The sequence below is a fragment of the Petaurus breviceps genome, unplaced genomic scaffold, assembly GCF_028583685.1.
Source record: "Petaurus breviceps papuanus isolate PSGF00001 unplaced genomic scaffold, PetGlider_PUasm1.0 90700, whole genome shotgun sequence".
Taxonomy (NCBI): Eukaryota; Metazoa; Chordata; class Mammalia; order Diprotodontia; family Petauridae; genus Petaurus; species Petaurus breviceps.
In genome coordinates, this window is record NW_027187315.1 from 3352913 (window position 1) to 3367355 (window position 14443).

At 47.2% G+C, this 14443-nt stretch overlaps 1 protein-coding gene across 1 annotated transcript in view; it reads right to left on the reverse strand.

The window, feature by feature from the left end:
- The window catches only part of BCOR (BCL6 corepressor), a 158849-nt gene that overhangs the window by 121991 nt on the left and 22415 nt on the right, over positions 1-14443 (reverse strand). The window lies entirely within an intron of this gene.

The window sequence follows — 14443 nt, forward strand, 5'->3', positions numbered from 1 at the left end:
AGAAGCAAGAAACAGCAACTTAGCACAAGTGATCACTTACCCTGTTCCCCCACACAGGTGAGAGAAAGAGATGGAGATGGAGAGGCTTGAGATGTGTGAGTGCAGAAGGAGGAATGAGAGAAAGGGGTTACAGGGATAGAATGAATAGTCCAGTTAGGAAACACTAGGAAGGGCAAACAAATCCTCATTCCCCTTTCCTTTCCTCTGATCCTTCCAAGGCCCAGCTTGCAACCTAACAGACCTCATCATTTTCCACAGGCATCTTGTTAACAGGCCGCAACAGCCTGAAGAGCAGCAGCAGAGGAGCAGCTGTTAGTGCCTAGCTGAGTGCTTTCACAAGTCTTGTGTCTTTTTTGTTTTCTTTCAGCAATACCTTTGATTTTCTCAGGACCATTCCCTCTCCTCACAGGTCACCTTTGTCCAAATCATCCCCTCCTCCAGAACACTTCCTGTGCCTTGTATTTATCTAAGGTTTCTGAGCAATAAAATCACAGCTAAAGTGTTAGGCATGCCTTATGATGCTCATCACATCTTCTATCATGTAAAACTATTTAATAGTCAGTATCAAATATAGATATTTAAATCAATAGTTGAACATCACTTGGGAAATAGCTCAGTCAGGATATGGCACAGGAAGGTAATTGTTTCTCCAGGAAAATAAAGGAATGCTTACTTGAGCCAAGGTGAGCAAAGAATCAGCATACAACAGAGACTAGAATAAATGTATCTTAGGAATAAATATTAGTTTATAAACCTTATTTCTCATTATGCTAAAAATGTATTTTCCCAAAGGTACTGAAAAGAGACCAAAAAATAGCAGGTCTTTAAGAGGCATTACTACAGATTCTACTGTTGTTTAGCTTGGGTCCTTTATTCCCTAAGCCCCCTCCCCTAATATTCAACTCTGATATTCAAGCACTGAGTTCTCCTCAGTTTCCCAATGAACCTTCTCTGGACTCCATATTTTCATGGACTTGTTAGATCACCACAGACATTGGAGGCTCTTGGCATAAGCTTACAGAGGACCAGAAATCTTAAAAGCTTAGTATATTCTTTGCAAAGGAAAAGAAACTGGAATAATTATCCCCAGAACTGGATTCAGAATATTTTAAGCAAAAACATGGCCTTAGAGAAAGAAGTGCTTAACCTTCAGGTTCACTTGGATATGGGGGATAGACTGGGACAAAGATTAAAATTCTGATTATCTTCAACCAATCACAGTGATATTTATTAAGAGCCTACTATGTGCCAGGAACTGTTCTAAGCAAATATGTACAGAGAAGAATCCAAATTGAAAAAGAGAAAACTTATCAGCCAGAGGAAGAATGGACTCCTGGGATGCATAATTAGCTTCTCAGTAATACTTTTCCAGATCAGAGAGGAACACACATTTCTGACTTCTTTATCAGAACAGAGAATTATACTTTATCCAGTGTTTAAAAAGAAATAAGTGATATTGTCCTATGATTTGGGGAACTAAAAATACCTTTTGAAAGATAAACTTTCTATTTAGTGAGCACAAAGGAAAAGAAGCTGGAAATGAGGTATATGTTGAAATTACCTGATTCTGCAACAAGTAATATTTGAGTTATCAAAGAATTCAGCTCAACAAATATTTATTAAGTACTTGCTATATTCAAGGTTGTGTACTAAATACTGGGTGTACAAAAAGGAAATTGAAAAAATCCTTGCCCTCAAAGACCTTACCTTCTTTCCCAACCTTTTTGGAATATGGAACATACAGAAGAAACTATGTAACTATCTATCTATCTATTTAGTAATCTCAAGGAGAGCATGCCAATATCTGGGGACAACAGAAAAGGGTTTCTGTTGGAAGTAGCATCTGAGCTGTGCTTTGAAGGAAGTTATTGAGTTTTAAGTGAGAATATTTCAGACTTGGAGCACATCATACAGGTAGACATAGTATATATACATATATATGCCTATGAGCTAGGCTTCCAAGTTATACTATTAATTTTGACAGTACCACGTTTTGTCATAACAGTGGTAAAAACTAATATAGATTGACCTGGAAATCTTACTTTGGTTATAAATTGGTTCATTCAATAAGACACCTCTGGAAAATCCTCATAGCCTTGATTTGCTTAAAAGTTAGAAAGGAAGGGAAGGAGTGTTAGAAAATGATGGTTAATGTGCTGGTTGGTAGTCATAATTCTTTGTTACCTAACAGTTGTCAGAGAAGCATCAAAGAAAGCACTTTTTAACATCACCAGAACATCAGTCACCTGAAAAGCTGAAGTTATGTTGCTTCAGGCATAGATCTATGGTTGGGTCATGGGATATGTGAACACTTTCATACTTGAGGCCTGAGAGAACATGTGGAAATGTTACAATGCAGAGTAATGGTATCGAACAAGCAAGACCCACTGCACAAAAACCCTCCTCAAAGAAAGGAAAATTCCGGGGGTTATATTGGAATATGTTGGATGTGTGTCATCACCAAAGGACCACACAGTTATCACCTCCCTTTTTAATCAAGACAATCCCCACGACAACGCCTCTGCATGCAACTGCCAGGGCCAGGACTCTCAAAGAATCTTCCGTTTTTTTTTCTGGATCTTTGAGCCTTATGTCCGAATTAGCAAGCATGGCAATCAGTTCCCACTGTCTTGAAGTGACAAGGCATCGAGCCACGGACAAGGTGTGAGACGACGGAAGGGAACTGAGCAGAGAGAACATCAAGACTGTGTACTGGAGATCAGAAAAGATCGGCTCAGGAAAGCCACAGGATTCCAGCACCCAAGTTCCTTGAGAGACACAATGCGCAGGCGCCTGGGGGTGGGGGGGCGGAGAGGGTGGTAGTGGTGGTGGTGTGTGTGAAGATTCTGAAATAGGCTGCCAAGCGGCCTCCCAGGCTGCTTTGCCTACCCTTCCCACATTGAAAAGGAGACACTTGGGAGCACTAGAGACTAGAAGAGCAACTAGCGAGGTTGCCTGGTATATCTCCTACACCCCTCAGCCAGTGCAGTTACTGCGAGGAGAAAGCTAAACTCATTGCATTTTCGCTGAAGGCGGTTGGTACAATCTAGGAAGAGAAAGGATAGATGTTTATATAGTTCTATGACAACAAATAATGCCGGCCGTCATAGAAAGAATAGACAGAGGCTCCCCACCCTTGTTGGGACGATTGGAACTTCTAAAGGAGCTGCTACGTAGATAGCTCCTTCCCAGAGGCTTTTCAAGAAGCCCTGTTCCAACAAAGACAAGTATGACGATTCCTAGGCCCGCGTTTTTTTCTTACTAGGCACTGGCCTGCTAGGTGAGGGAGGTTGGGGGGCGGGGGGGGGATGGGGAGTGGTGCACTTAGGCTAGGAATTGTTCTTCCTCTTCGTTTATTCTTGTTGAAATTTTAGTATAAGGAATTCAGGGACAGAATATTACCCCATCTCCCAAGTAAAGCTTAGAAACAACCTGGGTGAGAGGGGCAGACTATCAATGGAGAGGGGCAGACCATCCATGAAGAGGGAGCTTATAGCAGGGGTCAGCGAAGGGACGGTTCCTTGAAGCCAACAAGTTGCCGGGCAGAGATAACAGCTGGGGTGGGGGATGGGGGGAGGGCTTGGGCAGACACGATTGAACGATCTCAAGCTAGAAAATTCAACAAGAGGCAGCGGCGGCGGATCCAATTAGCCGCGCCAACTGGGAAACAAGAGAGCGACACCGCAGGCCACCGCCAATCCTGCGGGGGGAGAGGGGGGAGGGAGTGACTGAGTGAGGGAGCCTGGTGAAAGGCTGCTAGGGAGGAGTGGGAGCAGGTAGCGGGGAGGGCCCCTGGACCTCCAAGCTGCTGAGGGCAGTGAGCCTCGGGGTCCCGGCTACTCCGGCTGGGGACCAGTGCACGCCTGGTGTTTACATACAGTCTTTCCGATGCAGTATCATATTTCAGGCCCGCCTTCGGGGAGCCCGGGGCGGGCCGGCGGCCGGGTGGAGGAAAAAGCTGGAAAGACCACAGGAAGGGCGGGGGAGGGGGGGGAGAGAGTAAAGGACGAGAATGAGGCATGGCTGCTGGTGGCCAGGAGCAAAAGCGAATAAGAGGAAAGGTTACAGAGCAGCCTGCAGTAGCTTGGGTTTAATAATAACTCCATTCTCTTTTCCAGCTAAAGAAAGGGGGGAGGGGGAGGGAACCTATAGAAAGTAGGGGGAGGGAGAAAACCGTTCAGGACATCTGGAGTAGTCCAGGATGAAGAGGATATAAAGGTTAGGGTTGTGGTATCAAGTCCATTTTTCGTAAAAGCTCGTTTCTGTAGGGGGTGAGAGCGGTGTGCATTCTAGAAGCGACACGCCTGCGATTCTAAAGACCTCGTTTAGACCGTAACTCGCTAGGAGTCGACGACGCTAGCTTCAGCATCCTTCACCCCAGGGGGCAGCGCCCTTTGACCTACTCCACTCTCGACTGCCTGACCCTTGTCATTTCTCGCTGTGGGGGGGAGGGGACGAAGGGGGGATTCTCTGGCCTCTAGGGGAGGAGGGGAAGAGAGTGGAAAGAAGGAGCTGGAGGAGTGTCAGAAGTGATCTCCTTCAGAAAAGAAGCTTTCTCCTCCACCCCCTCCCCTGCCCTCCCCAGTCTCCCCCAGTGCCTGTGGGCAACCTCCCTGGCCTCGGTCCGAAGCCGAGAAATAGTAAGATCTAACCGCTTTGCTTTTTATTCAAGCTGGCAGGGACGGCAGCATGGTAACTCTACCCAGTGCTCTCAAGCTGCGGTTGGTGAGTTTCCAGCAGTAAAGTCAATCAGTAAACAGCCTCGTGCGCCCCCAGTTCCACTCCCCACCCCCTTCATTCTCCCTGTGCTGGCTGGGAACCTCACCCAGACACCAACATATCCCGCCCTCTCTCAGGCTCCAGGGCCGCGGCGATCGGAGAAGGGAACTGCAACGAGACAATTGTGGCAGGGCCTCTGCTCTGGAAACAGCTCTCCTCCCTACCCTCCCTCCCCCGCCCCGAACTACTCTACCCCCACTGCTGACTTGGCCCTTGGAGTTGGTGTTCTGAAGGAGAGGCCCGGGGTGCTGTGAGAAGGGGAGGGCTAGCTGCCGCTGCCCCCCCCCCCCCCCCTAGTTGAATGTCAGCTTTGTTCCAGAAAACAAGGGAAGCATTAGGCTGCTGCCCCCGGGGGAAACACAAAACTTCTTTTTGAATCTCAGGAAGGATGGCTGACTGCGCTACGGGGCTCCAGGGAAAGAGGCCGAGACAAGAGAGGGAGCTAGAAGGGAAAAGAGTGAAGAAGAGAAGAGACAGGGAGACACTGAAAGGAAAGAGAGAAACAAAGGAAAGTAAGTCGAAGAAGAAAGAACGAGTGAGACGGAGGATAGAGTAGGGGAGAATGACCAAGAAGGGGAGAGATCCAAGGAGACTGTGAGACCTCGACCGTGACATCGAAGAAGTGGAGAGGCCAAGTCTGCAGAGAGGACGTAGAGGACCGGGGTGAGGGCGGGGAAAGAGGAGGGGAAGGATAGTCTCCAGCTACCACGAATTCGGCGCAAAGGTGCCGAAGAACCTAGCCAAGTGACTGCTACCCAGCCGAGTGTATGCGCGCCAGAATCACTGGGAGGCCGGGAAGCCACGAGCATTCACAGAGAAGTGGCATTTTGCCATCCCGTGATAGAAGCAGCCTCGCTAGACCAGGCCCAAAAACTCTGAAACCCAAGACACCTTCTCCAGCTCCAGCACTTACCACCCCTCAATAGCCAACATCACTCCCCGATGCCGCGGCACTCCAGGGTCTCACCGGCCCCCCTCCCAGGCCCCATCACTGGTAAAATGAAAGGGAAAAGGCGGTTGTCTCCTCTCCATAGGAAACCTGGACCCTGCCTTATCTTTTCAGGGCTTGATCCCCGGCACCCACTTGATGTTGGAGGTTGGGATGAGGGTGCTTTGCCTCCAAGAGGAGCAAAAGGGGAAGCTCCAAGAGTTGAGGTGGTTCAGAAAGATGATCCTGCTGTAAGTGAATCCTCAGGCAAATGTTAACGTATATTTACTTATTTTTCCATTGATGGCTGAAATGTTCGCAATCCTGGCTTCTGGGAGTGCAAATAAACTATTTAACTGTCTGGGGGCAAGAGCAGCAGCTTGCACGAACTCACTTTCCCTCATTCCCCTACTCCCTGGGTGCTCCATTTCTGAGAACTTTGACCCTGGCCAGGGCCCAGGTTCCAGGCTATATCCATGCGGAGGAGAGCGGGAGAGGCGACAGTGTTTTCCATGCAGGGGCTCTCCCCTCTGACTCTAGGGTAGTTTAGGCTGAGAACGAGATCCTCCGCCCCCCTCCTCGCTTAACTCACTTGGTTTCTAACTTCCTCTAAATCTCCCTTTTTGCTCAGAAAAGCACAGAGGAGGGGAAACTGAGAGGAAACACGCTGCCGCTGTTCGAAATGCGGACCATGTGTGGGAACGATCCAGTCAAAGTGCAACTGCCAGCCAGGGGCGGTTGTGTGGGGGTGGGGCGGGGAGGGGATATAGTCTCAAAGTGTTGGAAGGGAGGGTCTGGGAGGCGGATTTGGGGAGAGGGGCGTCGGTGGAAGCGGCAGCCCATTAGACAGACTTTTATTCTTCCGGGTGGGCAGACATTAAAACTCTTCCCCCCCCACCCCCATTTTGGTTAAAAATCCTTCCCTTCTCCGCTGGCTTTCCTTATGGTACGAGGTAGCTGTGGAAGCGGCCGAAGTAACATCAGCAGCTAAAAGGATACGATCCAGTTTCCTGAGCTGAGGCAGCGGCCTAGGGTGACAGAGCAAAAGGCCCTCTTTTCGACAGCTCAGAGGCGAGGAGGTTATAGCAGCTTGAGTATCAACAAAGGGAGACTGGGGAGAGAGAAGAGCCAGGGAATGGGAGATGAGCGACTGGGAGGGTAAGAGGGGACAGCTGCTAAGAGCTCTCCGGCTACTGTGGAATAATAAAAAAGTAATTAATAATGATAATAAGGAAAAAATCCCAAGGCTTTCTTTCATTTCTATAGATGGCTGTATTAGGAAATGTGCTGCCCTTGAAGCGGCCTCTTTTGCCTGCCCAGTTTTCTTCCTTACACCCACCCCCACCCCCTTCCTGAGGAAGGCAAAGAGAAAGGACTGCAGCTGACAAATATTATCCATTCTCCCCATCGATCGGAACATATACAGATGTGAGAGCTCGATGTGCGCTGCGAACCGGTGGATCCACCCTTCTCTCTCCCGCTCTCCCCCTTCCGGAGGTTCAGGCTCGCCGCCCCCTTCTCATTCCCCCCCCCTTTGTTCTCCTCCCCTTTCTCTCTCTTTAAATAGATTTCAAGGCGCTGCCTGTTGGAGAGCAGCTGGTGAGCTCTCCAGAGAGAGAGAGAAGAGAGAAGAACGAAGCTGTACCCTAGGTTCCCTGTCACGTCCCCCCCCCCCAGCCGCCGCCATGTCCCAGCTTTCCACAGACCCCACTTCTGTCTGATTTCCAATAACAACCAGAAAAAAATCCAAAGCTCTCAATACTCACAACATGGTCTTTCTGGTATTTCTCTCTGAGCCTTAGGCACCCCGGGCTAAGCAGGTTGTCCTGAGTGTATGTTAGGGGTGGGTGGAGAGTGAAGGCGTAAGGGAAGGGAAGGAGGACCCAGACTTTAAAGCAAGGTCCGAATCTTTCCCTTTTTCTGTACACCACAATAACTCAGACCCAGTGGTAGTTTCCAATGTCAGTAGAGGTAACTTGTTTATTTCTATTTTGCAGAAAAAGATAAATTCTGACTGCCCCTAAGGCTCAAAGGGTCGCGTAGCACCAAGAAATACAAACTGGGGTGGGGGGGTAGCCTGCTCTCCCCCCCCCCCTTAATTACAGAGACTCAGACCTACGGACAGACACCTCTCTTCCGAAAGAGTCTGAGTGGAGCCGCCGTTTCTAGACTCCTGAGGGTGGGGGTGGGGCAGCATCGGCGAAGTAGGGGGAGGAGAGCAGGCTGGCAGGATTTAACCAGGCCGCTCCGCTGATCCCGGGCCACCTCGCAGTCTGTCACTTAAATTATTACCCTGTACTCTGTACCCTGTGCGGTCAGTACAGGCTGTTAACAGGCAGTTGCAATCAGTTTTCGAAAGGTTAGCCAAGGTCCTCCAGCTCTCGCAGACGGAAGGCATTACGAAACCGCTTTTGTATCTGCAGGCACTTTAGAAAAGGGGGAGAGGGGGGCGAGAAAGAAAGAGGAACGGCAGCGCCGCCGAGGCGACTCTGAACAAACAGGAGAGGAAGGGAGATGTGGGTTTGGCAAAGGGACCAAGGATAGAAGGGGAATTCTAAATTATTGAATCATGGTTACTCTCCTCTCTCCCTTTCCCCAGACTCGTGTGTCTCTCAGCAATTCTGTGGGAAAACAGAAGTGCTAAAATAAATACGAGGATCTCCTGGTCTGGGTGGAAAATATGGAAGGGCGGGGGCGGGAGAAGGGGACAGATAGAAAGAAAAGTGTCAGAAGCTTTACTTCCTCTCCTTGGCCCGAAGCCCAAACAGCACGTACTAGTTGTGGTAGTGGCCACAGAGGCTGGTGCGGAATGGAGTGTGAGTGGCCTATGAGGGAAGTAAGTATGTATGGGATGGAGATGAGAGTGCTCCTTAGTGCCCTAAACCTAACTCCTGTCGAAAGGTGCAGAGGCAGGGGAGTTCGGGTTGGAGGGTTGAGCTAAGAGACCCTGGCGGGAAGAAGCGAGCTAGCGAGCGCGAGTCCTTTGCGCAGTCTGAAGGAGCTGCAGCCGCTAGAAGTCGTCCATCAGCAACCAGTCCAACCTGCCAGTGATAATGTGCGATCAACACCAAATCACCCCCGCCAGGCACGATCCATCATCCCTGCAAAGCAACGGGTACGCGCGGGGATGTCTATGCCTGGGGTGGGGTGAGAGGGACTGAAGCAAGAGAAGAGTTGGGGAAAGAGAAGGCAGTGGCTGCAGTCGCTCACGCGCACATCGTACACCGGAATTCCAATTGCAACATCGTTTCTTCTCTTCTCCCAAACGGCTTACTGAGCTGAGCTCCTAAGTACTTTAAAGTTATCCAATAGAGGAGCGAGAGGCCAGTATCTCCCTCGAGTGCTCGCTCGCGGCCGGATTCTAGCATTGTAGCCAGGCGTGCTCCACTCTCTTTTCCTCTCGATCGTGAATCCAATCTTTCCTTATCTCCGGAAAGAAGACGAAAGCACCTACTTCGTCCTCTCGGCATTGCTCGCCCGCCCGGCTCCCTCTCCTTGGAGAAAGCCTAGCTGGCGGAAAATTAATATTTAATATCGTGAAATTGATTAAAGGGCTGCGAGACAGCGGCGACTACAGGGTTGTGGGAGGGGGCGGGGGCGTGGAGAGGGAGGTTTGAAGCTGGAAGTATAATTAAAGATCTGAGAACCACGATGTTCCCCCTTCCCGTTCCTGCCCTATGGAGGCTTTGTGAAGGGAGGGGGTCTGAACTGCCAGCAGCCAAGGACTGGTTGAGGGTAGCAAGGGTGAAGACCGTTGTTTAAAAAAAAAAAAAGGTATTCCTCGGAAGCTCTGACTCTACAGTTCGAGATGCAGCACAGTGGTTGTGGGAGTGTGGGCAACCTTCACCTCATTTCCTAGATGTGGATCCCTGCCATCTCCCTGAACTGTCTGAGTAAGAAAGGGACGTAGCTCTTTCCAGGCTCAGTTGTGTACCGGGTGCTAGAGAGCTGGAGGAGCTTGGGTGGGCGGAGGGAGGAGAGGAACAAGGCCGAGTACGGGTGCAGCCAGGAAAACAGAAGGGAGGGAGGGATCATGGGAGTGGGAGGCCTGCTGCTGGACCTCAGCGCACCTGGGGCTAAGCCCGGCGCCCGAGAGCTGCCGCAGCTGCCTGCCCCTTATCGTGGTTCCATCTCTGCAGCGGCAGCAGGAGGGGGAGGAGGAAAAAAGGGGGGAGGAAAACGCACACAGCATGCTCTCAGCTGCTCACTCGCGCTCTAAAAACCCTCCTGCCTCAGCCCCAGATACGAACGTTTCGTCCTCCTCCCTCCATTCCCCCTTCCCTCCCACTCCTGGTCCCAGTCCTACGCTTTGATGAATTCCCTGCCAAACGCCGCTTCTAGTTCTCCGCCCCCTTGTAGCTAAGCGAGAAAGCTGCGTTATTTCCTTCTCACGGAGCTTGGGCTGCAGTAGAAACAACGCGGATTCCCCCAGGCTTCCAGGCCCTAGGTAGTGCGATCCCTGCTGTTCTCTTCTTCCGAGAGGGTTTTCACTGAACCCCCCCACCCCCAGGGGGCCAGTGGGAGGTTTGGATCTACCTTATAGGAACCTAAGGCGTCCAGGCCAGAAGCTGCCTAGGGAAATCCTCAGCCACTTCAAAGCTCCAGAACCTAGATCCTCCTCCCGAGGGCGCGCCCAGGGGCAGCCTTGGTTTGCAGGGCTGCTTAACTGGTTCTGTTGCACTCTAGGTTGGTTCTGGGCCCCTGGGTGTCTTGGGAGAGCAGTCACGTAACTGGCCCTGAAGCTCATCAGTAAGGTTACAGTCACAGTGTATCTTCTGAGAGGAGGGTGTGTGTGTGTGTGTATGTGTGTGTGTGTGTGTGGCTGAAAAGGAATTTCAACAACTCTTATTCACCCTGCTTTGGAAAACAAAGGTCCCGAGAGTTACTGATTCAGGAGTCCTTTTTTGTAACTCTTACGGGCATCTGGGCAAGTTTACATAGTGTGAAACTGGTGGATACTCTTGCTTGTTTTGGAAATAATGGGTTGGATTGAAGCTAGAGCAAGTTTTGGTTAATAATTATGGCAGTTTTTTTTAGTAAGATGTCCATAATGAGTGTGCAAGGGGAAGAAAACACACACACACACCCCTGTTAAGTGCTTAGCAGCAGCAGCAGCACTATTCAGCCTAATAACCTCCACGGGCCAGAAGATCAAGACAGGCTCCAAATACACAGCTCCCTCAGAAGGTCAGGACCAAAAAGGATTAGGAACAGACTTGGATTTATTGCTGTACTTGAACAAAGCACTGTCAGGCTGTCTAAAATGGGGCCGGAGAGAGATAATTAAAAGGAGCTACAGAATGAAGGAAAGTCTGGTCAAAGTGCTGGGTGGGAGTTACCAGAGGAATTCACAGGAATAAGGAATAAACATATAGATCTTTTATTCAGGATAATTAATTTCTTCTTTTTGTCCCAAATATTTTTTAGGTGTATATTCAGACTTTAAACAGTTCTTCAGTAAGAACCAAAAGTTAGTTTTCTATAAAATACTCGGGGGGGGGGGGGAAGAGAGTACGAAGTAGCTCAGGAAACATAATGGTGGTTGCTGGAAGTGGTTTTAATACTTTCTTTAGTCACTGTGAGTCTTACCTACAGTGGGTACCATTCTCCCTGGGGCATAATTCTGACATCTATACCTGTTATGGGGAGCGTGACTTTAAAAACACAGCAGAAGACCACTCATGATGAACAGTATTCATCAATGCCATAGCTAGTTAATTGGGTCCTAGAAGAAAGCTTACACATGGAGCATACAGATGTCTGCTCCAAGTGTTCAGAGAATGGATTCACTTGTATGGAATGTTGTAGAGGTGAGTCCTGCATGAGGTAGGAAGTTGAACCAGATGTCTTCTAAATTTCCCTCAAACTCGAAGATTATGTGATTTTAAAATGATAGATGTCTCCACTGGGCAATGCCAGTCATAAAGATCATGGTATTAGAAGAATGAGGCAAACCAGATTCACAATGTAGGTTGTACTGAATTGTTGGCACCATGAAAGCGTGGATCTGCTCCCTACTGAGATGCTGGGATTCGCAGGAACCTCTGATCTCTAGTGCTTCTAAGTTGTCATATACAGAACAGAGGTCTCTTTAGAGCAAGTAATCATCCTGGGCTGTCTAGGGTACTATCTAGGATAGTGAGGGTAGCCTCCCATCCAGAGATAGACAAGGCCTCCAAATACTGAAAGGACAGATAACCTTACATAAGTTCAACCTTACATAAGTTCAACCTTGCATAAGTTCAAGTTGAAAGTGGTAGGTCTATACTAACTAAACAGATCAGCCTCCCTATCCCTACCCCCACCCTGCTTTTGCTGCCTAAGTAACTCTAGGAGCAAGGTTAAAAAGAAAGGTAGGTTATGTTGTGGTTGTAGAGAGAGCTGTATTCAAGCAGAAACTTAACAAGTTCTATTAAAATGTCTTTGCAACAGCCATCTTGGCCCTGGGGATTTGCTTTTGTTCCATTTCACAGAAAAGGAAACAGAAAGAATTAACTGGTGCCCCCAGTGGTGGAATCACAGAAAAGCAGTTAATCAATACATAGTATAAACAGTTGGGTACTTGGAGTTTTGATGATACAAAAGACCTTGCTGGGGGTATGCACAAGAATATCTGGAGATTCACAACCCTTTGTAGATAGATTTGGATAGATTTGAAGGAAGGGTGTTGATGGTCAATGGAGAAATTGCCTATAATTAAAATTTTCCTGGTTACTATAGTAAATTATTTCTAAATGCCAGTAGTAATACTTTAAACAACAACTCCATTTCCTTCCCAAATTCCTATTCTTGGACTTGGAGTCAGGAAAGTGTGGGTTTGTATTCTACACTGGACACTAGTATTATGACATAGACAAATCTGTGCTTCAGTTTCCTAATATACAAAGGATAATAATAGCTGTAGTAATAATCATTTATCTCAAAGAATTGTTGTAAGGCTTAACTGAAATAACATTATAAGCACTGTATTAAAAGTTGGTTTTCATTATTATTTTTCGGTGACAAAGAAAAAACCCTACCCCATCTCATCCCCCCAGGACCCAAACTTTTCCAGTGGTGTGATAATGGCATTCTTTTATAACTCATCTAAGATCCTGATTGACTGTAAGTATATATCATCCACCTATGGAACCAGCTTATTGGTCCTGCTTTCAAACACAGAAAATGATTTAAATGTATTTATGAATCTTTCTCTAAACAGAAAAGATTCAACTTAAAACATAGAAGGTTCTTTCTTACACAAGTCTAATCTTTGACTACTAGTTCAAGTATAGAATAGCAAGTCCTTGGGGAACAAAGGTAGTGGTAAAGTCAGCACTAGTATCTTTCAGGAAAAGCAGATGCCCCTTGTTTCTTCTGACAAGTTACCATTTAGGAGACATCCTAACAATTTATTGAAAGCCAGCAAATGATTTAGAACCATAAGTTTTGGATTCTTTTTTTTTTCTAGCTCTTGACATTCACTAGGAGGTATAGGTACCAGCAACGTATATCCACATTTCATGAAGAGAAAAAACAGACACCTATACAAGGGAATCTATGTAAAAGATGTCCCAAAAAAAGTATAACTAGAAGAGAAGGCAGGTCAATCATACATCAAGAATGATGGTAACAGATATCCCTTGCTTTTTACTTGTATTCATGCAATATTACAGAGAGGTCCCTGGAATGTTGGGTAGACTTATTCAGAAGGATTTTGGGGCTTATATAGACTAGAATTGCATAAGATGAGAAAACTTGGATAGGTTGCAGTCTGCATTTTTGGAAGGAGTACCCAAATACATGAGATTACAGATACATGGAAAGAGAGTCTATAGTTGTTCTAACTAAATAGCATATTTAGACAACTGTCTTCCCTCTTTACTATACTCCCTTCAACTCCGATTTGAATTTCCCTAGTTTTAGAGTAGAAATACATGTGTATGCTTAAACTTATATATGCACCTATATGTAAACATATACATATGAAGTTGAATGAATTTATTCAATAGTAGGCTAGGTTGCCTATGCCTGGAGTCCAGAAGACCTGAGATCTGATCCAGCCTCAAACATTTACTATATGTATGATCCTGGGTGAGTCCTTTACCCTCTATCTACCTCAGTTTCCTCACTGTAAAATGGAGATTAAAATGGAACCTACCAAAAAAAGGTATCAAAGTGAATAGAGTACTGGCCCTGGAGTTAGGACCCAAGTTCAAATCCAGCCTCAGACACTTTATACTTACTAGCCATGTGACCTTGGGCAAGTCACTTAACCCCAATTGCCCCTCCAAAAAAAATGGAACCTACCACACAAGGTTGTTATGAGCGAGCATCAAATAAGATACTATTTATAAAATGCCTAGTTTGATGCTTAATAAATGCTTATTCCCTTATTCTTCCTTATTTATGGTTTCAGTCTAAGGATAAAGTGGATGATCTGAATTCCCATTACTTAAGAATGGAAATTCTTAAAAGTGGAATTGGAAAATATCTTTCTTGACATAACAATAGCAGGACTAGCCTTATGGATAAACAGAGTAAGTGGTTTCTCCCACTGGCCTGTGGCTCAAACCTAAAATCCTACAATAGGGATTCCTTCCTTTGCATTATGTATAGTCTTCTCCCAGTAGTCCTCTTTTAAAATGCAAATATCCCACTTCTTAAAGACAGGACCAGAGGCGAGAAGCAGACACAGAAACAATCCACGCCCAATCCAACCAGTTTCCTTTACTCTTCAAACTTATAGGCCCAGAT